The sequence below is a fragment of the Periplaneta americana genome, chromosome 16 (assembly GCF_040183065.1).
Source record: "Periplaneta americana isolate PAMFEO1 chromosome 16, P.americana_PAMFEO1_priV1, whole genome shotgun sequence".
Classification (NCBI taxonomy): Eukaryota; Metazoa; Arthropoda; class Insecta; order Blattodea; family Blattidae; genus Periplaneta; species Periplaneta americana.
The window spans coordinates 77,490,162-77,516,220 of NC_091132.1; positions in this window are offsets into that span (position 1 = coordinate 77,490,162).

The window sequence follows — 26,059 nt, forward strand, 5'->3', positions numbered from 1 at the left end:
TGTCTTCAGAATTTATGTTTGGAAGGAGGAAAACTTTCACCATGTCCTGGACAGACCATTGTGTCCTCAACATGGTTCGGAAGGGGTGTCTACTGTAATAGCATTTTTAACTCAAAGATTGCCCACACTCTCTCATCTGAAAGATCTGGTAACAAAAGTGAAGAGCGGAAGGAGGAGACGGAGAATGAAGGCACTGACATGGACCACCGCTGATTGAAACACATTGTAAAACCTCATTAAAATCTATAGTTTTCCCTTAAAACCTTCATTTTGTTGCATGTTCTTTTCCTTTATCTTAGCCAAATTCCAGGAAGTTGCCTCCTGAGCAAACGCTGGGTAACTTTCGGTGTTGGACTCTGGACTCATGTCACCGGGATTATCACCATGTCATTCAGACGCTAAATAATCTGAGATGTTGATAAATCATCGTAAAATAACCTACTAAAAGAAATAAATAAAAAGTTGCCTTCTCTCTCCGAGATTTGTAGGGCAGTCATTGAAACAAGGTGACTAATTTTTAAGAAGTGGTGCGAGTACGGTGAATAATACTTAAACGTCTTTTTTCTTTTAATTTTACGTCATTTTGTCATTAGTTTAAAGGCATTTTAATGATCATTTTAAGTAGATTTTTAAGTCATCAACATCCACCCCCTAGTCATTACCCACTATAATTTATATTTTACTCCCATGGGTATAAACCCGAAACTCCAATATGTAAATCCAATGTACATGCTGTTTGTTTTAGAGTTTACATAATGACTACATTATAAAGCTGTAGTTGAGTCTATCAATATTAAAATCGGCGTATCGGTTTTTCTTTTCGAGCCATACCGTTATTGTCATGTACAAATGTAGCAACACCCTATATAAAATCAACTGACACTGTTTTATTGAAGCTAGCGTGAAGCAGATTTGTGCACTGAGTGCAAAGTAAGTAGAAGGCGTCCCATGGCCGCTTTGAAGCTTCTGTTGCTATAGAAACGAGCTCTTTTCTAGAACAGACAAAGAGGAACGAAGACAAGGAATTCTGTTTTAACAGCTAATGGCGCCTAATTTTATTAAATTAGCTGCAACTGAAGGCAGACAGACGTAGCCAATATTTTTAAACTGAGCAAGAGGACAAACAAATAATCTTTATTCAGACTTGTAGGAGATCTTTGGGGTTATGATAGTACAGATGGTGGAGTCAAAACTTTGTAGAACGAGGTCGTTTAATCTTAGTAAGGCCACAGTCTAGTATATACAGTCACGAAGCTCAATACGTAGTAAATATGCATCCATACATCCATAGATAGCTGCTAACCACTAGATCTCTACTATCGCCTCATTACAGACAATGCGAAATAGTACTGGCACAGTCTGTTGTTCCTAGCACCCTCACAACTAAAGCTTCGTGACTGCATATATTAGACTGTGGTAAGGCCGTGATAATTAAGAAGCGTCTATGGTGAAATTACTCCAGCTATTTTCTTACAACGGAAACCAAATAATAATAATAATAATAATAATAATAATAATAATAATAATAATAATAATAATAATAATAATTGCATCACGATAGACTAGATGTACTTGTTAACGAAACATTAAAACTACACGTCATATAATATTGATGTTGTACTTGGAAACACAAACAACGTTCAAGTGATGTAGAACAAATGTCGCGTGAAACAAAACATGTTTGGAAAGCGGATGCAATCTCAAATAAGTTAACGTTTACACTGAATTCCGTTAATGTCGTCCATTTCCTTACTCGTATACTAACGAAACTCCGTGTTCCACCCCATGCACGCGTGGCTGTCTTGTGTATTCCAGTTTTCAGTAATGTTCATGCTAGAGTAGTAGCTACACAGAATTCGTTTGCGATGTATGCTAACATTTCAGAGCTGCAGAGTAGGAATGGCTTTCTGTGTAGGCCTATGTGCTGTAGACCTATACAACTTACAGCCAGTAAACAAATATTAAAAGGTGACTCCTACGATGGCTGAGTGGTCAGACTCCGGCCTGTCACGCAAGCGGCCCGGGTTCGAGTCCCTGTCAGCCCTAGGATTTTTCATTGAAAAATTCATAGTGACACTTGTGGTGGACAAGGTCGCAGTTGGGGTTTTTTCTCGGGGTTCTTCCATTTTTTCCCATATTACGCATCTACATTATTCCGTTATCATTTCTCCATTTCGTCATCATTACATAGCATTCCCCCTATCGCCGGCTGGCGACGCACGGAGGGGCTGGCCTAGCGACGAGGAGGGTTGCATGCTCGAAACCTGGGTACGCAGCCTTAGTGTAATCAGCAGTGTGGGTTTGGGAATGCGCCTAGCTTGAGGATTAGAGCTAGAGATGAACAACGAGCGAGAATGCAATAGGCCTACTAATAGCACCCGCAAAGCCGAAATCCCGCACGACAGTATTACCTGTCGTCGACTGCTTGCAAGCAAACGTCCCAAGACTTCGGGATTTCGGGAGTGATCAACTCTCGAACGTCAAGCAGCCTTGAATCGTCATAGTTGTTTATATCAGACTGAATTTTATGTTCTGGCAACTGTTATATATGTATAAATAATCAAGTAGCCTATTTGGAACATCATCTCTACCTTCCAGTGTAGTAATCCTTTCCCCAATCTTTGTTTAATTACTAGGCCCTTATTAAAAGACTGGGAAATTCTTTCTCGTATGTTTGAGATCAAGTATAGGCCTACAATCTGAAGTAAAACAAAACGTTTTATTTAACGCTATGTTTTATGTTTCTTAGAAATTCAAATTTATTTTATTTTTTTTTTTATTTACCATACCTATATAACCATAGGTAAAATCTGATAGTAGAATCAGACCATTTTGATAACTGTGATTCTGGTTTCTTTTGTCTTTTTGTATCAATTGAACATGTCTAATGTTATTTATTTCAATGATGTATGTTATTCAAAGTTACGAAATCTTTCCACGTCGACCAAATGTTATTTCGAGAATGATGAGCGAGACTCGAAGCGCACAAGAGTTACGAGCCGAGACTCGAAAGACAGCTGCAACAAACGCAGCAAGCGAGAGCGGCAGTTGGTTTTGTTCATCTCTAGTTAGAGCAATAGTTCGTAACAGGTCGCAGTCCTGGGCCATAGTGCCCCGCTTCCGCAAATTGCATTCAAATATTAAAAGGCGACGGTATTAGTGGAATAGATGGTACCAATAACAAGCATCACTGCACAATGTCTCCAAATGCTGAATATGGGTAAAAGAACACTTTATAAGAATACAAAGAGTAGGAATGGTCAATGCATTCCATATCTTACGAAAGTTTCTGAATCAGCAGTAGATTAGGTGTAATACGTACAATCTGTTCCGTTAATACCGTCACGTTTTGAAGTTGTGTCTACATTCAGTAGGCCTACTTCAGCCCCCTCCTAGTATGTGTGTATACAAGGCACAGAGAGATGCGTGCCGCTGCACCTCAGAATGTTGGCATCGTAAACGAGTTCTAATTTGTGACGACAGCGCAGCTACTACTCTAGCTTGAACACCACTGAAAACTGGAATACACAATACAGGCGAGTCAAGCCACACGTGCAAGGTAGGCGTAGGGATATAAGACGTAGTTTCGTTGTGAGTATAACTAAAGGAGACGGAATTAATGGAATCAAATGCACATCTACAAAGCCATGTTGCTCACGATAAACATAGAGTATACTTTCACAGAAAATCTGAGATTTTGACTAATAATTGAAGCGGTGAGATCAATAACCATTCAAGTACACTTCTGGTCATTCATTGTTTGCAAATTTGAAATTAAATTTTGGCTATTTCCACAAGTGTTACGACTTTAAAAGTTGGTATACTACTTTTTCTTGATCTCTAAAACAACCAGGAATATTACGAGCAAAAAATAATAATTACGTAAGAAATATATTGTCACTTTAATTCAACTCAACAATAGGATTTTATTCTTCCAACAATAATTCCTTTCTACAATTCACCTTAAACGCTCTCGTCAACAATAGAATTTTCACTCAACACAGTATTCGTTATAGCACTCCACTGACGGCAATGACAATTTACTTGGACTATTACGAACAACAATGAACTGTTAATCTTAACTAATATTTACAAAGCACTATTTACAAATCAGAACTATCAGTTCTCAGTTCACAGTTCTTCTAGCTCAGTCCCTCGAGTTCACAGTATCTCGAACCACAGACCTTCAGAGACAGTTCACTGTACTCGAACTCAGGTCCCTCCAACTGCGGTCCACTGCACTCGAACTCAGGCCTTCGGATGCTGATACAGTTGCGGACGCACACTCGAGTCGAACTCCGGTACACAAGACTGGCTTGCTTGCTCTGGCTTTCTCACTGACTGGCTGACTAATCAACTGAAAACTGCTCGAGTTCGTTGGCGTTTCTTCTTTTATAGCGAAATCATAGTTGCGAGAAATTTCTACAGGTGTGCAGAGAATTATCTGGATATCTCCACTTCGACGGACTTCTGGAAGAGTCGGGAGAGTCCGTCCCCCCCTACTCCGTACGCAGCAGTTGCGCGGGCACTCTCTCTCCACTCTCTCGCCGCGTTGGCCCTTTCCCCTCTCCGCCGCGCGCCGTCCCTCAGTGCCTCGTGAAGCCCGCGCGATATGCTCTCTCGCGGGACGCTGGTCGTGAGTTCGAATCTCACGTCGCTGTCACATTGCTCCCTCCTTAGGACTGCTCGTCTCGGGCAGTCCCTTGGTAGGCTGCTAGTCGGTCCAACGTTTGGGGTCCTCCGGCTGCTCCCTCCTTATGGTGGCGCCACCCCATCCTTGGCTTGGCTGGGCAGCGATACTCGTTCTGCGTGGGCGCCATCTTGCTTTTCCCCTTGGCCCTCCAAGGAGAGCTCGCTGGCCACGGGTTGGTCCTCGGCGTCCATCAGGAACACTTCATCCCGACCAAGACGGAGTATACGGCGCCGGACGTCCACCGTCGCATCGAGTAACCGCATGGCGTCGAGTCCCAGGACGACGTCCTCGGTGATGTTGGCGACGAACACCCACATCTCCAGTTTCCTCTTCCCCAAGGTCAGGTCCAGGAAGACCTCTCTCTGGATGGGCAAGCTCTCGCCTGAAGCAGTCCGTAGCTCGTATTGGCGCAGCGGCGTCCTCCCAGGTAGGCCACGCACGATGTCTGGTCTGGCGATAGTGAGCATCGCCCCGGTGTCCACCAGTACTCTGCATGGACGGCCTCTTATCCGTCCTTCAGCAATCAGCCCATCGTCGCACCTTCTGTCGACCGGTTTCAGGACGAGCCGAGGGGACGGTGATGACGGCGCCGACGTGCTCCTCCGAGCATCGGCCCCCTCTCTCTCCTGACTGTAGCCAGGTCGGTCGCACTCTCTCTCCACTCTCTCGCCGCGTTGGCCCTTTCCCCTCTCCGCCGCGCGCCGTCCCTCAGTGCCTCGTGAAGCCCGCGCGATATGCTCTCTCGCGGGACGCTGATCGTGAGTTCGAATCTCACGTCGCTGTCACAATATATATATATATATATATATATATATATATATATATATATATATATATATATATTGTATTTTTCTCGAAACTTGTGTAAATGAACTTGAATCGTTATTGATCTCACTGTTTCAATTATAATATTGGCAATTACTACTAATAATTGAAGAGTTCAGAGCCATAGTGGGCCAAGCGCCATTTATTAAAAACTGAGAAAGCAATGTTTAAAGTTAAGTGAATACCATAGTTTAATGAAGTTTGATATGCCATATATTTTAATATGCATACTTTATTTTACTTGCTATATGTTTCATTAAATTATAATAATCACATAATTTTAACCCTTGTTTTCTTCGCTTTTTACTTTTGGCGCTTGACCCACTGTAGCTCTGAACCCTTCAATTTATTATGCGATGACTGCGGACCCGGACTCAAATCTCGGTGATGTTGGAGTTGTATTTGTGTGAGAAAAAGCAAGGTTTATGTGGATTTTCCTCTGAATTCTCCCGTTTGTCCACCTCATTTCACAGTCAACCTTAATTTCAATAGACCATGCTTGTGCAACTCACCTGAGTGAGGAACACAGTAAGTCCCCCCCAAGCCACCGGCGTGGCTCAGTCGGTTAAGGCGCTTGCCTACAGGTCTGAAGTTGCGTTCGGGCGCGTGTTCGATACCCGCTTGGGCTGATTACGTGGTTAGGTTTTTCCGAGGTTTTCCCCAACCGTAATGTGAATTATCAAATGTTTTTCATATAAGACCGTCATAAACTTATCTGATATGATATAATAGTATTTACTTACTGGCTTTTAAGGAACCCGGAGGTTCATTGCCGCCCTCACATAAGCCCGCCATTGGTCCCTATCCTCAGCAAGATTAATCTAGTCTCTACCATCATATCCCACCTCCCTCAAATCCAATTTAATATTATCTTCCCATCCACGTCTCGGCGTCCCGAAAAGTCTTTTTCCCTCCGGCCACCCAACTAACACTCTGTATGCATTTCTGGATTCGCCTATAAGTGCTACATGCCCTGCCCATCTCAAACGTCTGGATTTAATGTTCCTAATTATGTCAGGTGAAGAATACAATGCGTGCAGTTCTGTGTTGTGTAACTTTCTCCATTCTCCTGTAACTTCATCCCTTTTAGCCCCAAATATTTTCCTAAGCACCTTATTCTCAAACACCCTTAACCTATTTTCCTCTCTCAAATTGAGAGTCCAAGAACAACCGGTAATACGAGTATAACTGTTTTATAAATTTGACAGCAGACTGGATGATAAAAGCTTCTCAACCGAATAATAACAGGCATTTTCCATATTTATTTTGTGTTTAATTTCCTCCCGAGTAGCATTTAATTTTGTTACTGTTGCTCCCAGGTATTTGAATTTTTCCACCTCTTCAAAGGATAAATTTCCAATTTTTATATTTCCATTTAGTACAACATTCTCGTCACGAGACATAATCATATACTTTGTCTTTTCGGGATTTACTTCAAAACCTATCTCTTTATTTGCTTCCAGTAAAATTCCCGTGTTTTCCCTAATCGTTTGTGGATTTTCTCCTAGCATATTCACGTCATCCGCATAGACAAGAAGCTGATGTAACCCATTCAACTCCAAACCTTGTCTATTATCCTGAATTTTCCTAATGGCATATTCTAGAGCGAACTCTGCTGTAAGTTTCACTAAGACACATTTTAACTAATCGAACTAGTTTCTTGGGAATACCATATTCAATAAGAATATTATATAAAACTTCTCTCTTAACCGAGTCATACGCCTTTTTGAAATCTATGAATAACTGATGTACTGTACCCTTATACTCCTATTTTTTCTCCAATATCTGTCGAATACAAAAAATTTGATCAATAGTCGATCTATTACACCTAAAACCACACTGATGATCCCCAATAATTTCATCTACATATGGAGTTAATCTTCTCAAAAGGATATTCGACAAAATTTTGTACGACGTCAACAAAAGTGAAATTCCTCGAAAGTTACTACAGTTAGTCTTGTCCCCCTTCTTAAAAATAGGCACGATTATGGACTCCTTCCATTGTTCTGGTACAATTTCCTTTTCCCAAATTGCAAGTACAAGCTTATAAATTTCGTTAGATAATGCCCTTCCACCCTCTTGTATTAATTCTGCTGGAATTTGATCAATACCTGGAGACTTGTACTTTTTCAGATTTTCTATCGCAATTTCGACTTCAGAAAGTGTGGGTTCCGGTATGAATGGCTCAGCAGTTTGTATCTGAATTTCGTCCTGATCATTTCTATTTGGCCTATGTATGATATAATAGTGCAATATTTTATTTCATGATAAACGTTTTCGGTTGTTTTGTTCAGACTTCACTTGTGTCGTCCATAAATATGCAAACAGACTACGTAATATAGTCACATGGGGCTCGAACTGGGGAATGTACGCTACACAATCAATACTGAGTGCCTATCCTCTACAAGGAAAAATTATATCAATTCAATATTTATTATTACGAGCTGAGCTTTACCTGTAGAAACGTCTCTTCTTTGTGACAACTTCAGAAATATAAGGCAGACGTTATAAATTATTACGGGTCAGCAAAGACTGGAGCTCTTCCTTATAAGTCTGTTTTTTAAGTACCGTATACATTTTCTGTATAATTTTTACATGACTTTATGATTGATATGAAACTCATTTTCTCATTTGTCACCGCAGGAATACTTTCGAGGATGGAAATGTGGATCATGACTAAGGATGTGAAATAGCTTAATAATAAATCTGTAACCGAAATTTGTCGGGTAATTTTCGCTTTTCCAAAAATAATTGGTGTTAACATGTATAATTAACCATCCTGAAATTAAAAATTGCTTTTTTGAATTTTTTTTCTGTCTGTCTGTCTGTCTATCTGGATGTTTGTTACCTTTTCACGCGATAATAGCTGAACCAATTTATATGAAAATTGGAATATAAATTAAGTTAGTTGTAACTTAGATTTTAGGCTATATAGCATTCCAAATACTTTATTTAAAAGCGGGTTATAAGGGGGCCTGAATTAAATAAATCGAAATATCTCCCTCATTATTGATTTTCATGAAAAATATTACACGACAAAAGTTTCTTTAAAATGATTTCCGATACGTTTTATTCTATGCAAAATTTTGATATGACTGATATTTAAGGACATGCATTAATTTTAAAATAACAATGCTTTTTGTGTCCTGGCCATCTCAGATTATACGAGTAATAAATAAAAAACAAATGACTGCATTTATTTAAAGCGGTCTTGGACAAAAATCAAATTAATATTCATAACCCAGGTATACGGATGACATTCATATGTGTTTATAATATAGTACATATTAACTTATTACAAATAGAGTGTGTTTCTATGTTTGTATGAGGCAATCTTAGAAAACTACTTAATCGATTTGGATAATTTGTTCAACATTGGAAAGTGTAGTTCCTTCAGATGCACATAGGCCTTATGTCACTACAGAAGCTCCAGAGTAAATCGAGGACTGGGCACAAATGCATATAAGGTATGATTAAAACAGACTCTTACGCACAGAAAACTTGATATACTGTCAAAACTAACGATGAATGAGCGATATGTAGTTAAATTTAATGATATTAGAAGGTGCATAAATGACACTCGGGAGGAAATTAAACGCAGAATAAATATGGGAAATGCCTGTTATTATTCGGTTGAGAAGCTTTTGTCATCTAGTCTTCTGTCAAAAAATCTGAAAGTTAGAATTTATAAAACAGTTATATTACCGTTTGTTCTGTATGGTTGTGAAGCTTGGACTCTCACTTTGAGAGAGGAACAGAGATTATGGGTGTTTGAGAATAAGGTTCTTAGGAAAATATTTGGGGCTAAGAGGAATGAAGTTACAGGAGAATGGAGAAAGTTACACAACACAGAGCTGCACGCATTGTATTCTTCACCTGACATAATTAGGACCATAAAATCCAGACGCTTAAGATGGGCAGGACATGTAGCACGTATGGGCGAATCCAGAAATGCATATAGAGTGTTAATTGGAAGGCCGGAGGGCAAAAGACCTTTGGGGAGGCCGAGACGTAGATGGGAAGATAATATTAAAATGGATTTGAGGGAGGTAGGATATGATGGTAGAGACTGGATTAATCTTGCTCAGGATAGGGACCAATGGCGGGCTTATGTGAGGGCGGCAATGAACCTCCGGGTTCCTTAAAAGCCAGTAAGTAAGTAAGTAAGATATTATAAGGTAATAAAATTTTATGTCTGCTTTGCTTGCGTTTATTTATGAACCAATGATAGTCAGGGATGGAATAATTTTACAAATATATTGTACAAGCGACACATACATATTAATTATTCAGTAAGATAACGGTACATATTTTTATTGCTTAAATACATATTTGGGTGAACTACGATAATGTGTACTTAAACTTCATTTGGTCCATGTAAAATATTACCTTTTACTAGATTTAATCTTTGTCTATGGAATATAATCGTGTTTTTACGAAAGTTGTCGTAAAAGGCAAGTAGGCCTATTTCACCTGGACCAAAAGTAAAAAGAAATTGAGTAAAAATTAGTATTTTTACTTTGGAGCTCACTGGAGCTGTTAATTTTTTATTATCCGAGTCATTTTACAAACTGCCATGAAATGGCGTTCTTTTGCTCATTATGTACCCACATTTATTTCCTATGGTTCTTAAAATAATATTTATGTAGGCCTACTATGTTAACTTTATAATGTGTTTTTATTTACGTAAACAAAGATGCGTAATGAGGCCAACAAAAAATTACCTTCGTACACAATCCACGCTATATTTATATTAGTTTGTAATGGTTTGTTAAGGAATGTATTCAAGAGTAATTTAGAAACATATTAAACGAATTATTCTTGCACCAAAAAACGGATGCTCCCTGGACCAAATAGTGGTATTTCAATATGTAATTATCTCATAGTTCCATCTGGTTTTTTTATTGTATTGTTAATTGTTTTTACTCATAAAATTAAGCCATAACAAACAGAGTATATAACATCTCGCGCGCAGATGGATGGAGTTATTTTACCGTTGAGCTCACTGGAGCTGAGTCATTTTACTAAGTGTCGCGAAATGGCGCTCGTAATTTAGCCATATTCGTTTCCTGTGTTTCATAGTTATTTACGTAACTGCTTAAGAAAGCGAGTCTTTACGGTAAGAGTGAGATGTTTACGAACGACCCATCAGGCATACAATATTTGGACGAAGTTTGCAATAACAGACCAAGCGCCAAAAACCTGTTTCGAGATATTGGCCAATGAAATAAATCTGTTTCTTTTTTATAAAACATTTTATGCATGAAGTATTATAACATTCATACTACTACAAAAACTAGCGCAAATAAGACCGAAAAGGCTAACCGATTCTTGATAAAGAGACCAGCAGTAGAATTAATATTTCAAAACAAAATAAATTAATTTTATGCAATACACGAATTTTTGCTTATAAATAGCAGCAAAATTCAGATATCGCATTCTTGATTTTTTTTCCGAATTAAATTAGCCTGCCATCAATAGATTTGTGCAAATATTTTTTTCCCAATTTGTCGGTTTGGACTGCCTCCGTGGTCTGTTGGTCAGCATGCTGGCTTCCAGACCAGGAGGTCCCGGGTTCGATTCCCGGGCTCGGTTCTCGGTGAATTTTTCTTGAAGAAGAGGAATTCCCTGGGTGTCTAGAGTCTGAAAATTTGTATGAGTGTGAGTGTGCCGGGTTAATATTAATTAACCAATCATCACAAATATAAAAATACATCAGGACTGTCGCTGGGCAGTAACCTGAACACACGTTTCAGCGTCACATTGACAAGTAACTCATCTGTTAGCACAACCATAAAGCATCTAATAGATGCTATAGAGTTACCAACAACGAAAAAAAAATGTCGATTGGTCTATTATTGCGTAACTCCTTCCATTTTATTTCATACTGTATAAAATATGTAATCTTTGTTAATTATTGTATGTTGGAGATGCATCAAATGTAGGCAGAAAACACGCTCATTACAGGATCCATATTTCCGGTCATTAAACAAACAGTTGACGAACAGGGAAGAATTGTTGCGAATAATCATAAAAAAAAACGGGAATACAATATTGTTGCCATGAGTTCGCCTTCTTTTGAAAATATATCTTACAATAGCCCATACGCATTTCGAGATAAAATAATATGAAGATTGTCACTTTGACATAATATCTAAAATTTTCCCTGATTTGTCTAATTCTGCCACTTTCGTAGAAAAAATAGCGTATAACATACTTGCAGAAGTGGCAATTGCAAAATTCTCATGATTGGAGCACGAGCGAAGCTGGGTATGTGACAAAATTAGCATGGGGCAAAGATAAATACCCTACCTATAATTAAAACTTACTTCTTTTGGCTCCACCCTTATTTGATTGATCGAATTGAGCACAAACGGCCAAAAAGTACCCTGCACGTACTACTAGCATGAATCTACAACGTTCCTGAACACGCTCAAATAGACGAACCTGCAGGTCAGTAAATATTATAGTGTATATACAGGGTGATTCATGACTATTCACACGCGCTTTAGGAATCACTTCCATAGGCCATTTGGACCATAAAATGTCATATGAACATAGGTCTAATTTATAGACCGTTAAGGAATTTTATTACAGTTGAATGAATCCTACGAAAGTAACAGTGATTTTGAGTAGAACTAAGAATTATTCACTTAAAATACACATAAATATTAATTAAAAACATTGTATTAATCATAAAATAAACATACCCCAGTTTGGAAGCAGAATTCCAAATATCCCTACTTCCACTTCAATGCACTTGACCGCAAGGATGTGAATGACGTTTAGCGTTCCGTATCTTGCCACAGCTAACCCTGATAAGCGGAGTTTACAATCACCAGAACTATCTTCCTCTTCACTCCCGTACTTCACGTCATAGCGCATCCCACCGTTTAGTTTACGTTCCAATATTTGCATTGCAATGCAATCAACTTCAAAGCCTGATTCACAGTACAGTATGACGTTTGGGTTTTTGCTACAGACAACGTGATGGCACACACGAAATTAGTTCTGCAGATATCATAAGCCTTCGAACTGCATATAGGCCTGCTACCTGTAACTTCTGCAGAAAGTTTGATAAAAACCTTTTAGATAGGGAAAAAGTTATTAATTTTGTTTAAGTGCTGCTCCCTCTTATACAAACGTAATCAGAGTTTGTACAAATACATAAAAAAAATAATTATATGCTATCTGAAACTTCTGTACAAAGTTTAATAAAAATCTGTTAGATAGGAGAAAAGTTATTAATTTTGTTTAAATGCATCCCCTATAAAGGTGTAGTTTCTCTCATACAATAGTAATCAGAGTTTGCAAACAAAAAAATGCTACCTGTAATACTTGTACAAAGTTTCATAAAAATCTGTTAGATAGGAGATAAGTTATCAGTTTTTCTAAAGGTACTCCTTACCAAGGGGTAGTTCCTCTAATGCAATTGTAATCACCTAATCCGAGTTTGTAGACAAATATGAGGTACCTGTAACACCTGTACAAAGTTTCATAAAAATCTGTTAGAAGTTAGATAAGAGAGAAGTTATTAATTTTGTCTAAATGCACCCTCTAGAAAGGGGTAGTTCCTCTTATACAATCGTAATCAGAGTTTGTAGACAAAAAATATATGCTACCTGTAATACCTGTACGGTACGAAGTTTTTATAAAAATCTGTTAGGTAGGAGAGAAGTTATTAATTTTGCCCCGCTAGATTTGCGTTTTGGACCACTGACTGTGCAATAATTGTAAATCCAACTTACAAAGCCTGTCAACTATAGCGGTATGTGCACAAAAACACGATGGTGTAAAAAAAATATTTACTTAAATTAGCCCAAGAACGAAAGCGTGTTTACGTCAATAGACTATATATCAGAACCATTGGTTCTACTCTAACTTTTTGCCTGTACCTTGAACTTCAGTATATCAAGGAACTTTGTTCTCGAAGTCACTTTCATGTGTTACGTGACGTATGAATTAAATTAGATAATTGCTGCAAGTCAAACGTAAGTAATACAAATAAAAGGAAATCTTACAAACGAACGGATATAAACTTAAAATTACGGGATTGTTTGCGATATAAACAGAAGTAAACCTGCGAAATCAGTATTCAGCACAAAAATAAAAAGAAAACACAGTTAAAAAGTAAACACAAAACAAGTTACAATAAACACAACAAGATGGTTTTGTTACGTTGCGAAAGGGAAGTTAAAAGTTCTGAATATCGCTGCATTAGTATTCATTTGTTTGTCATTCTTTTGTTGTGAACAGCGTTTGATACGGAAAGCTTGGCCGGCTCTTTGCAATCACGTAATTACTTGCCCGGAAATTGCATATTCATTTCTCCTGGTCCACCCTTGCCCCTGTGCCGCCTTTGCTTCTTCAGTAAGAAAACCTCTGCGTAGGGTCTCCAGTAATTCAGTTACTGCCAGAAGTATCGAGTTTTCATCCCAGTACCGCTCTATTGCGTTGTGTATATCTGTTTGTTGCTTACAGCACAAATTTATGTGTTCTTTGTAGAAACTCATTTCTAAAGTATCTTTTATACGAATGAAATAAAATGATTGGTGCTTTATAAAGCATATCGCGTGACGTTTCAAGAAAATGTGAGATCTGTTGATAACCATCGGACTCGAAAATGTTAGATAAACCCAATTTTATCTTAGAAATATAATTTATGGTGATCACTTTCATGAGTTAATTGTGTTTATAAATACTGGTACTTAGTTGACTAGTTTCAGCTTAGTGGGAGCCATCTTCAGAACTAGTGAGGTCCTCATATCTTCAGATTTCTTCAGTTGTTTTGCTGGGAGGTGCGTTTGTATTATGTAGTGCGAAATCAAATTGTGTGTGTGTGTGTCTTATATAAATATAAGTTATATGTAGGGTGACCAGATTTATATCGATAAAAAAGAGAACACAAAGCTTCAAAAAGGAGGACATTGTTCGAAAAGAGAGGACAAAAAATATGTATTTAGATTTAGGCTTATTATACATGTAGTTTAAATTCCTCAATATCTATTTTATTACAAAATATTTACAGTATACAGAGTGTTTCCGAGGTGGTGTAACAAACTTTCAGGGATGATGGCGTAGGGCACATGCATCAATTTGAGATAAGGAACCCAGGTCCGGAAATGACCGAGTCGAAAGTTACAAACAAATATAGTTGTGTGGAAATGACATAATTTTATTCCTCTGTACACCTTATTTATGTGTATTTATCTGTACACCTTACAGATACTGTATTCATCTGACGTTGTTTACGTTGTCTACTTACAGTATTCCATTCAGTGTGCTGTCTGAGGGGTGGGGACAGGAAACTACACTAAAGTAATGCAGATAGCGTAATGTGTAATGGACATGGTCGGTCCTGATATGCACGTCTGTAGACAGCAGTGTATGTGTACAAGTTGCAGTGTCCAGTCGATCAGTCCTAGTGAAATGGAGGAGTACACGAGAGCGGAATAAGCACCTCATGATTTTCGAATACGGATGAGCCAATGGGAACAGTAGACAAGCTCGCAGATTGTATTGGACAAAGTACCCAGGTAGAAAACATCCGGCCCATACCATCTTTCCACGACTGTTCCAAAGGTTAAGGGAAGTAGGGCACGTGGTGCCAAGTTACAATTCCATTTCCATACAACTATTTTTGCTTATAACTTTCGACTCAGTCATTTCCGGACCATGGTTCCTTATCTCAAATTGATACATGTGCCCTTCGTCATCATCCCTGAAAGTTTGTAGCACTACCTCGGAAACATCCTGAATATTTAGGCTTATATCATACTACTTAAAAGTATATTAATATCTATTTTATTACAAAGTAATTATGAACAATTTAATAATGATTTTACAGTTAGCTACATATCAAAATCAAGAGAATTGTAATTGAATCGATTATTTCTAAAGCGTAACATGTGACATTTTCGTGCATGTTACTTTTTTTTTTAACTAGAATGCTCTTTACTCTTTCCTATAACATATTGTTGTTAAAAATCATAAAATAAGCCACATATTTCCTCTGTAGAAATTGATAAGAAATGGACTTTTAGCTTGGTTAATGTAATAAATGCTACTAAAGTAGTTTGCGTAGAACAGTACATGTTACGTTTTCGAAATAACCGATTCAATTATTAAAGAGGACAGATGATATCTATTTAGATTTAGGCTTAGGCCTAAATTATATTTGAATTTATGTCAATATATATTTTATTACAGCATAGGTCTACTTATGATGAAACTTAATAATATAAAATGATTTTACAGAGTGCTACATGATGAAAGCAACGACAAGTAAGAAATAGGAGCAAAGTGAGTTATGATCGTTGGCAAAGAGTATATTCCGTCGTTGCTGCTGCCATCTACAGGCAAATTACTTGAGAAAGGCGTCAAATCAGATAGTTTTTAAATATTAGGCATACAAATTACGAAAAGGAGGACATTTCTTGATTTTTTTAAATCCGCCCGAATCCCGGACAAAGGCCTAAAAAGGAGGACATGTCCGGACAAAAGAGGACGTCTGGTCACCCTAGTTATATGCCAAATATTTAAAAATGTTTGGAAACATTTAGGCTAAATTTCCAATGTTTTCCGGATTTGTACTCCACGTAGATACTTAAAGATTTTTCCAAGTTATAAGTAGGCTACGTACCTCGTAATACAATTAAGCTTCGTTCACACTTTTCAAGTAACTTGAATTCAAGTTGCAGTTCAAACATAACCTATTCACGTTATTTTGTTTTCAAGTAGGATAAAATGGCGCCGATAAAAGTTGTGCAAATAGGAATTTCTGTAGTAGCAATCCCCGTGCCAGCGAAACGAAGATATCGAAGAAATGTAAGAAGCATTGTTCAGTATGGGTTAGGAATTGGATTACGTAAATAAACAACAACCCTTCTCGTCTCTTACAAACATCTCAACAAACAAACAGGGGGTGCACACATTCGCATACATTGACAAACATTTTCAACGGTAACTTCGAAACGACGCGTCAAAAGACATAGGTTGTTTAACAAAAAGGGTTCCTTATTGTTAGATTTATCACCCCTCAGAGTTTGTCGCAGAGGTTTCGAATCACCCTGGAATTCCTTGTCACAAAGTATTAGGGGCTGCAAGACAATAAACACCTTTAAAAACAGCTTAAAAGATAACCTTATTAGCATTTCACTCCAATCTTACTGATTTAAACTATCACTGACTACATTGTTACTTCATTCTTTAGACATCATTCTGATAGTGCTGTATTTTCAAAATTGTCTCATAATAATCTCTGTCTATTATCTAATATTATTTGAAGTATATTAACATTCTATGTATTTTAGCTTAATTCTGCTACACAGTTTATTTCAGTGTCTAATTAATAGTTAATAGTATTTTGTTGTTTAATTCGTCTATAACTCTTGTATACATGTAACTCTCACTTAATCAAATTGTTGAATTTTTTTGTAAGTTCATGCATATGTATATACACTTTTTGCTGGTTGAGTGGAAGAGAAGGCCTTACGGCCTTAACTCTGCCAGCTAAAATAAATTATTATTATTATTATTATTACTATTATTATTATTATTATTATTATTATTATTATTATATTTAAAACGGACGGAGAAACCAGCACACGGACAGAGAGACAATATACTCGTAGTAAAAGTGGTTTTTCTTTATCATGGATGCCGAAAACTTGTCTTACTGTATTAATCTCGAAATAAAAATTTCACATTATCTCAACATTTCTTCCTTTTTTGACGTAAATACGTCTTTCATCGAGGTACAATAAATTGATGAGAAAATCTAACATCTTTAGCATAATACGAAGTTCGCTACATGCTGCGTGCACCACTTACTACCATATATCGAATGATACGTAATCTTCATTTTTAGGAGGTTATTTTACGACACTGTATCTACATCTCAGGTTATTTAGCGTCTGAATGAGATGAAGGTGATACTGTTCTCAAACCAGGAGATCAACCGTGAAAGGAATGTGCTTACTATTGCGTCATCTATTGGAGCGAAGTAGATAGCAGTGGCGTAGCATGAAATTTTGAGCAGGGGAAGCTAATTCAAGTTGTCTTTCACGCAATATGAGAAAACTTATTACAAAAATATAGTCTTAAAATAAATAGTAGTCAATGTCAAGTCAGCAGTCGAAGATTGGTTGGAACCTCGTAACACCAATAAGGCATGACCTCAAATGGTACGTAGTAAAATATGATTTCACGGTTTACACATATCTCTAACAAATAGATACGTATATGTATAACATTAGCTCACTCCCTGTCATAGTTAGAGAAACCACAATATTAACGGTCAATAGATACAGTATTAGTATCATTACGTAAGTATGCGTCTATCTTTTGTTTCTGTCCTTCATTGGCAGCAAGGGAGTCGGTCATTTGTTTTTTAGATCACACTTTTGTTCGTAAGTCAGTCTTGATAATAGAATTGTCCTAAAAATTCAAGTAAATTTGTGTCAGGAACTGTTATTTCATTCATTATTTATTATATCGGCCACAATGCACACTAACACTTTAACTGAACACAACTCACGAAAAGGGATAACTCGTAAACTACTTATTTTCAATGTCAAAGCTAGCTTCTTGCGGGCCTTGCGACCAGGATAGTTTAGTTAAAAAGGGATGGAAAATCTGCTGGGTGGGTTACACAGAAGAATGAGTGTAACCAGTCTGTTTGGAAGCTGGTGTGTGCAGGCTTCTTGTTTACTGCTGCATCACAAATCATCTTGAGCTGCCGCATCACAATATTTAACGCATAAATATAAATTCTATTAAAATTAATATATAATTTTGCCCATAGACTGTAGGTTTATTATGAAATTATTATTAATTGGGGAAGCTGAGCTTTTTAGCTTACATTGACGCTACGCCACTGGTAGATAGATAATATTACCGTTATAACGTCAATTTAAAAACCATGCGCTCTCCTGAGTATGTTATTTCCTGTATGGAGAGATTAAAAGACCAGGAGATTAACAGTGATCTAATTTTGTAACTAGGGTAGTATTAATATGTGTGTGTATCAATGTTATTGTTTGTGCTGTGAGAGCTAGTCAATGCAGATACGAGTACCCACGTGTGTGACCTTATGACATCTTATGACATCAACATTCATTCACAGCATTACCCCGCTTCGTTTCAGTCCCCAAAGACTTTCTCGTGGTTGGAGTCCGGGGTACAGCACCGATAGTTACCCAACATTTGCTCATATTGGGTTGAGGGAAAACCTTGGGAAAACTTCACCCAGGTAACTTTTTCCGACCGGGATTCGAACCCGGGCCACCTGGTCTCGCGGCTAGACGCGCTAACCATTACTCCACAGGTGTGGACTCGTTATCTTCTTGCAAGTCAATAAACGATTAACGTTATCTGTTAAACAACTAGCATTATCCACACATAACTGACCATGTCAAGGAAGTTATGTCACTGGAATAATCCATGTAATAGAGGAGAGTGAACTAAAAATTTTATTTTAGAATTTATTGTCACATTAAACAAAAGATACTAGCCTACATATTTAATGATAAAGAAATAACATCAAGTACAATAAAACAAAGACGTATTCACGGAATCATCGGGATACTGAAATATTTTTATAATGAAAATGTAAATGTAATGAAATCTGCTCAAGTATAGCGAAAATAGGCTCGCGTATCACAAGGTAATATAATTTTCCTTCATCGAAATATTCCATCCCTAGCATCCCCAGTGGATGAAGTATAAAGTTATTCATACTTTTAATGTTACAGTAAATATAGTTTGAAAGTTCCGAACAAATGCTAACTTAATGAATAACCCTGCTGACAAGCCCTTTTCGTATCTCTTGTGTCTCTTACACGGCAGAATGTTTGTTAACAAGTTTCAGACTTCATTTGCTAGGACGCTGATGTGAGGCGATCGTGAAACTTTAAATTCTTAATCGAAATACATAATGAAACAAGTTTACACGCGTGTAATGAATACATTGACTTGAGCGAGATAAGGCTTTGAACTTCATCAAACATCAAACCCACACGAACGTAATATACATGAAATGTTGATCTAGCCTCTTTTATACGTCATATTGAATCTAAAATTATAACTGAAGCCCAGGAAATATTTATTTCGACGTTTGTATACGGTGTTGTCTCTAAATGAGATGCTTACTTACTTACTTACTGGCTTTTAAGGAACCCGAAGGTTCATTGCCGCCCTCACATAAGCTCGCCATAGGTCCCTATTCTGAGAAAGATCAATCCAGTCTCTATCATCATATCCCACCTCCCTCAAATCCATTTTAATATTATCTTCCCATCTACGTCTCGGCGTCCCGAAAAGTCTTTTTCCCTCCGGCCACCCAACTAACACTCACTCTGTATGCATTTCTGGATTCGCCCATACGTGCTACACGCCCTGCCCATCTCAAACGTCTGGATTTAATGTTCCTAATTATGTCAGGTGAAGAATACAATGCCTGCAGTTCTGTGCTGTGTAACTTTCTCCATTCTCCTGTAACTTCATCCCTTTTAGCCCCAAATATTTTCCTAAAACCTTATTCTCAAACACCCTTAACCTATTTTCCTCTCTCAAAGTGAGAGTCCAAGTTTCACAACCATAAAGAACAACCGGTAATACGAGTATAACTGTTTTATAAATTTGACAGCAGACTGGATGATAAAAGCTTCTCAACCGAATAATAACAGGCATTTTCCATATTTATTTTGTGTTTAATTTCCTCCCAAGTATCATTTAATTTTGTTACTGTTGCTCCCAGGTATTTGAATTTTTCCACCTCTTCAAAGGATAAATTTCCAATTTTTATATTTTAATTTCGTACAATATATAATAATCATATACTTTGTCTTTTCGGGATTTACTTCCAAACCTATCTCTTTACTTGCTTCAAGTAAAATTCCCGTGTTTTCCCTAATCGTTTGTGGATTTTCTCCTAACATATTCACGTCATCCGCATAGACAAGCAGCTGATGTAACCCGTTCAATTCCAAACCCTCTCTGTTATCCTGGACTTTCCTAATGGCATACTCTAGAGCAAAGTTAAAAAGCAAAGGTGATAGTGCATCTCCTTTCTTTAGCCCACAGGGAATTGGAAACGCATCTGATAGAAATTGACCTATACGGACTCTGCTGTACGTTTCACTGAGACACATTTTAATTGATCGAACTAGTTTCTTGGGAATACCAAATTCAATAAGACTAAATGAGATGCTACTATAACTAAAAGCATGGCTTACATGCATTCATAAATGTAATTGAATCTAAGTTAAATATTTACATAACGTTAACAAACCTGAGACACATATTTGTACAGCACAGAAAATCTACAATTAGAACTGTATATTAGGATATATTGGTAATTTAAGAATATAATCAAAACATAAGTAGTGAAATTTAAATTTACAAAATATGTAATTCAGTTATAAATATCCAAAAAAATATTTAACTAAAAGACTTCAAACTTCAGGAAAATGATAATGAAATATACGGACGTGAAATCATTAAATGATGCAAACATACTTTAAAATATACAGAGTAATCCGTCTGGGAAGAATTGAAATACAACTCAGTAATATGAGAACTGTTGCAATTTATTTTCCAGCAATATGTTAATATACGGTATTTCAGAAGAATGGAAATTTTAACTACAATAGACTTCTACATGCCTACCATTTTATACACAACACAATTAATATCCAATGAGTAATTCCTTCCATGTGTGGTGCAATATTTCAAGAATATTTTTTTTTTCAAAAGCAGAGATAATCTTTGCTCTGATATATCAGGTATTTCAGACCACCCGTATCAGCCTTTTTTCTCGAAAACTATATGATATTGGTTGTTCATTAAAAAAATTGGTACCAAAACCTATGTAAAGAATCGATTGGTGGTAAAACCATTTCTCGTAATAAACCGGAAGTAGGGCTACCTGTGGTCAACTTCGAAATTTCAAATGAGAACATGTGTCATTCAAGTTACTGTTGGAAACTACTTTTAAAAACAAACAACTTTTACTCAAACTTTTTTTCTCTCTAACTTTTATTTACTCACAAAGCAACAAAAATGGTATCTTCTGACAAATGCTGTATGTTGTTTATGTACGTACTGTACCGGTAGCAGGTAGTAAATACTGCAAATCTCGAAACCAAGTCACTTTCCACTGTCATTTATTTTGCATAGCAACAGTGAATTTTGTTTATTCGTTCATATCACGTCGTCTCCCTTTGGGTTTGTTATTTGGAAAATGTCATTCACAAAATAATGAAGAAGCATTCGACAAAATGTTGATGATACTTGGAGAATGCCATCGGAATTGCAGAGAAGCATGTTTACGCAGAGAGATATCCATTGCGGGCCCATCATTCGTACAATGTTTTCCAGCGTCTTTAAAAGCATGTGCATACAAACGGTGTGGTGCAGCCGAAACACAAGAGTGAGCGTATCAGACGATCTGTGAGGAATGAGAAAGAAGCAGTGTTGCCAACACATAAATTTTATTCCCGTAGTCTAACACCTGAAAATCCGTCAGAATCCGTCAAAATTAAAAAAAATAATAATAAGACCATCTCATGTCTATATACAAATAAAAAAAAAAAACAAATTTTAACACAACTTACTTACCAATCTTATTTAAAATAATAGTTCGTCAACCTCTGACTTGATTACAAAGAAATGTGAAACGGGCGATTCCTTAGCATTGTACGGCACGGGCAGGGCTTGTTCAAAGAAAAATTAAAATCTCCAAAAAATAAAACAATTAAAAATGACAGCCGCTAAAAAAAAGTCAAAAGCGATGTAAATCGTAATTTCCGCCAGAAAATCCGTCACCCGTCAAAGCCATTCTTTTCCCGTCCGCTAAGTTGAAATTCCGTCAATTTTGGCAACACTGGAAAGAAGCTGCCGATGTTGTCGCTGCGGTAATAGTTAATCCTCATGACTAGGGAGCGGATTTTTATGTGCTAAAAAATTTAAATATATTAATTTTTTATGTGCTAAAAAGTACGAAAATATTTGCTAAAAATAAAAAAAAATATATTTTTTATAAATATGACAAAAATACCTTACTTAGCTTGGAAAAAAAATGTTATTAGGTACTCACCAACCACACTTGAGTGCTAGTAGTTGGCCGAGAATTGCAGTGAACAACAAAGGTCATCTCAAATTCTCCATCACAAATGCATGCTGATTATCTCTGAACAACGACTTTTACTGTGAAAACGATCTTTCCACATCACAGGACGACGGATGTGCATATTTAAAGAGAGGAATGTCACAAACACAAACACCGTCAATTTCACCTACAGGCACACTCTCCAATACTTGAGCAACTTTACACATTTTTTTATATCCACTGTTTTTCCCAAACAAATTCTTGAATTTGTCACTTAGTACTTCTACTTCTGGACCTGGTAGCGAGTCTAGTTTAATTTTCACGGCACGCACCTCCCTGTTTCAGACGACAGGTTTTTGGATGTTTCGAGTTTTTTTTATGGCGTCACACAAAAAGCTTAGATTTGCTAATAGGAAAGCCAAATCGTTTTTTTAAACAACCATCTTTCAGTATATCTTGCATCACTGAAAGAAAAATTTTCTTTTACTGTTTCTACAGACAATAACTGGTATTTAGAATTAAAAAATCCTTTATATTTCCGCTGACAGGTTGTTTTAAATTGACTGACGATTTAAAAAAAAATATTGAAACTACAATTCTCAACACAATACTGGTAACTAGATTGATTTGGGCCAGTGTCTTTTTATTCACTCTGCAACGGTAGAATGATATTGTTTTATAACAACTTTTGGGGAGTCTAAATTGATTTTAAATTTCACAGTATTAAACTATTTGAAAGGACTTGTACTCAAATGCATGTTTTCATATAAGCTTGCTACACTTTTCAAACTTTGTAAATATCAATTTTTTTTTAGTAGGTTATTTTACGACGCTTTATCAACATCTTAGGTTATTTAGCATCTGAATGAGATGAAGATGATAATGCTGGTGAAATGAGTCTGGGGTCCAGCATCAATAGTTACCCAGCATTTGCTCATATTAGGTTGAGGGAAAACCCCGGTTAAAACCTCAACCAGGTAACTTGTCCTGACTGGGAATCGAACCTGGGCCACTTAGTTTCGCGGCCAGATGCACTACCTGTTACTCCATAGGTGTGGACAAATATCCATTTCATGGCTTAGTGAGTCGAAATAAGTATCCTCTTTTCGTGTATATTTTCATTTTTTTTTAATAGGGATAAGTTTAAGCATAATCTTTATTCTTAAGATTTTACGTCTATTAAAGCATAGGCCTATTTAGAAGTTTGTCTTGCATATTACGTCCGTTTTTATAGTTTTAGTGCATAATTGTTAAATCGCATAATACTGCATTTTATAAATGTTGCCTCTTAGAGTCTGGTATTTCTGAGCTTTCAATATTTGAGTGTATGTACTGAAAAATATAACTTAAGTGAAAGGACTAATGACTCGCAGAGCTTCAATCTGAGAACTTGTGGACTTTACCAGCCAATCCCCTCATTATACTGTCACACTGGAATTCCAAACTTCTAACTCTTGTTGTATACAAACCTTACCCTGAGACCAAAATTATTATTAGAAGGATCCTTCTCATTCATCCCTCCTATACCTATTACCAGCAGTTTGGAGACAATAGTGCTAACATGCTTCCTCTTACATATCTTCAATTTGGACAGGTAGTATGTACAGTTGCTTTTTGAATTGCGGAATTTGTGTTCTGTGGTGAAATGTGAAGTGTAAAATATTGCAATGTCTTTGATTAAATGTTTGAGAAGAGATATTGTGGCACAGTGGACAGACTTTACAAAATTGTGTATCGCAATAACTAACAAGGAGAGGACATGCTCTGTATATCACCGAATGGAATAAGATTGTATGACATGAAAGTACAAGACGTACTGTTTAAAGTCATACCTGGTATGGGTGGCCAATGACCTCTCATTTTGAATATATTGGCTATTGTTTGTGACATACTTCCATTAGGTGCTCAATAGGGAAGCATTAGACTGTGTAACAGCGTAGCCCATGTGGTTGGATGCTGAGTTGTTATCCACACAACCTAAGTTCGAATCTTAACTGGTCCTATATTTTTTTCTTTTAATAATGATTAATATTGTGATCAAAGTTATCTATTTACATACCTATATCATATTTCTCAATGTATTGAATGCTTCATCATGTTTTAAACAAATTACTAATTAACTAACATTGTATTGTAAAGGATAAGCAATGAAATACTGCTCACGTAGGAAGGTAAGATGTGTACTGGCGTCTGTTCTATTTCTGTAGCAGCTATTCCACTTCATTTTGTACCCGATTCATTATGATGTCATAAAAACACACAAAACATACATATTTCCTGCATCATGCACAGCAAATGAAAGAAGGTTGGCCACAGTCACACACATTTTTTCGCACTTCTACTGCAAAACAGATATCCTTCACATTCACATATACTTCTCGTTCGTTTATCAATTTTTATGCATACCACGCATATTTCAACATGGCTTTGAATATAGGAACTGACAACTGAAAGTGAATTAAAATAATAATAATAATAATAATAATAATAATAATAATAATAATAATATCAAGCTTTAAAAAATCAGAACGCATTAGGATTCGAACTCGGGTTGCCTGGATGACAACTCAGCATCCAACCAAATGAGCTACGCCGTTACATACTCTAATGCTTCGCTATTAGGCACCTAACGGAAGTATGTCATAAACAATAGCCAATATTTCCAAAACGAGGGGTCATTGGCCACCCATACCAGGTATGACTTTAAACAGTGTGTCTTGTACTTTCATGTCACAAAATCTGATTTAATTCGGTGATATACAGAGCGTGTCCTCTCCTTGTAAGTTGGAGACTCTGACCCTACAGTTCGTTCAATAAATAAATATTATGGTTTATTTAACGATGCTCGCAATTGCAGAGATTATATCAGCGTTGCCGGTGTGCCAGAATTTTGTCCCGCAGGAGTTTTTACATGCCAGTAAATCTACTGACATGAGCCTATCGCAATTAAACACCTTAATTGCGATCGACCTGGGCCAGGATCGAACCCGCAATCTCGAGCATAGAAGGTCAGCGCTATACCAAGTACACTACTAAGGCCGACTACAGTTTGTTGATTCCCTTGAATTTATTGAAGATGTTCAGAAGAATCTGCCTACTGGACAAAGTCATTAATGCAAATTCCGATTATTAACTTATGTGTTCAGTATAAAAACTTATTTGTGGTGAAAATGTTGAAGACAAAAAATTTGGTTTCACTTTGTTTCAAATTTCATCATTTAAATTTGCACCTTCTTGTGACGTAAAAAGATCATTTTCTATGTACAAAAACATTTCGAAAGATAAATGCATGAACGTGACTGCTGAAAAGTTGGAAATTCTGTTAGTAGTATAGTCTGTCATTCAAAAATAAAATGTTGTTGTTGTTGTTTTATAATGCCAGTCGTTTGACAATAAAGTCATTTGACCTCTTGCACTCCAATATTTTTCAA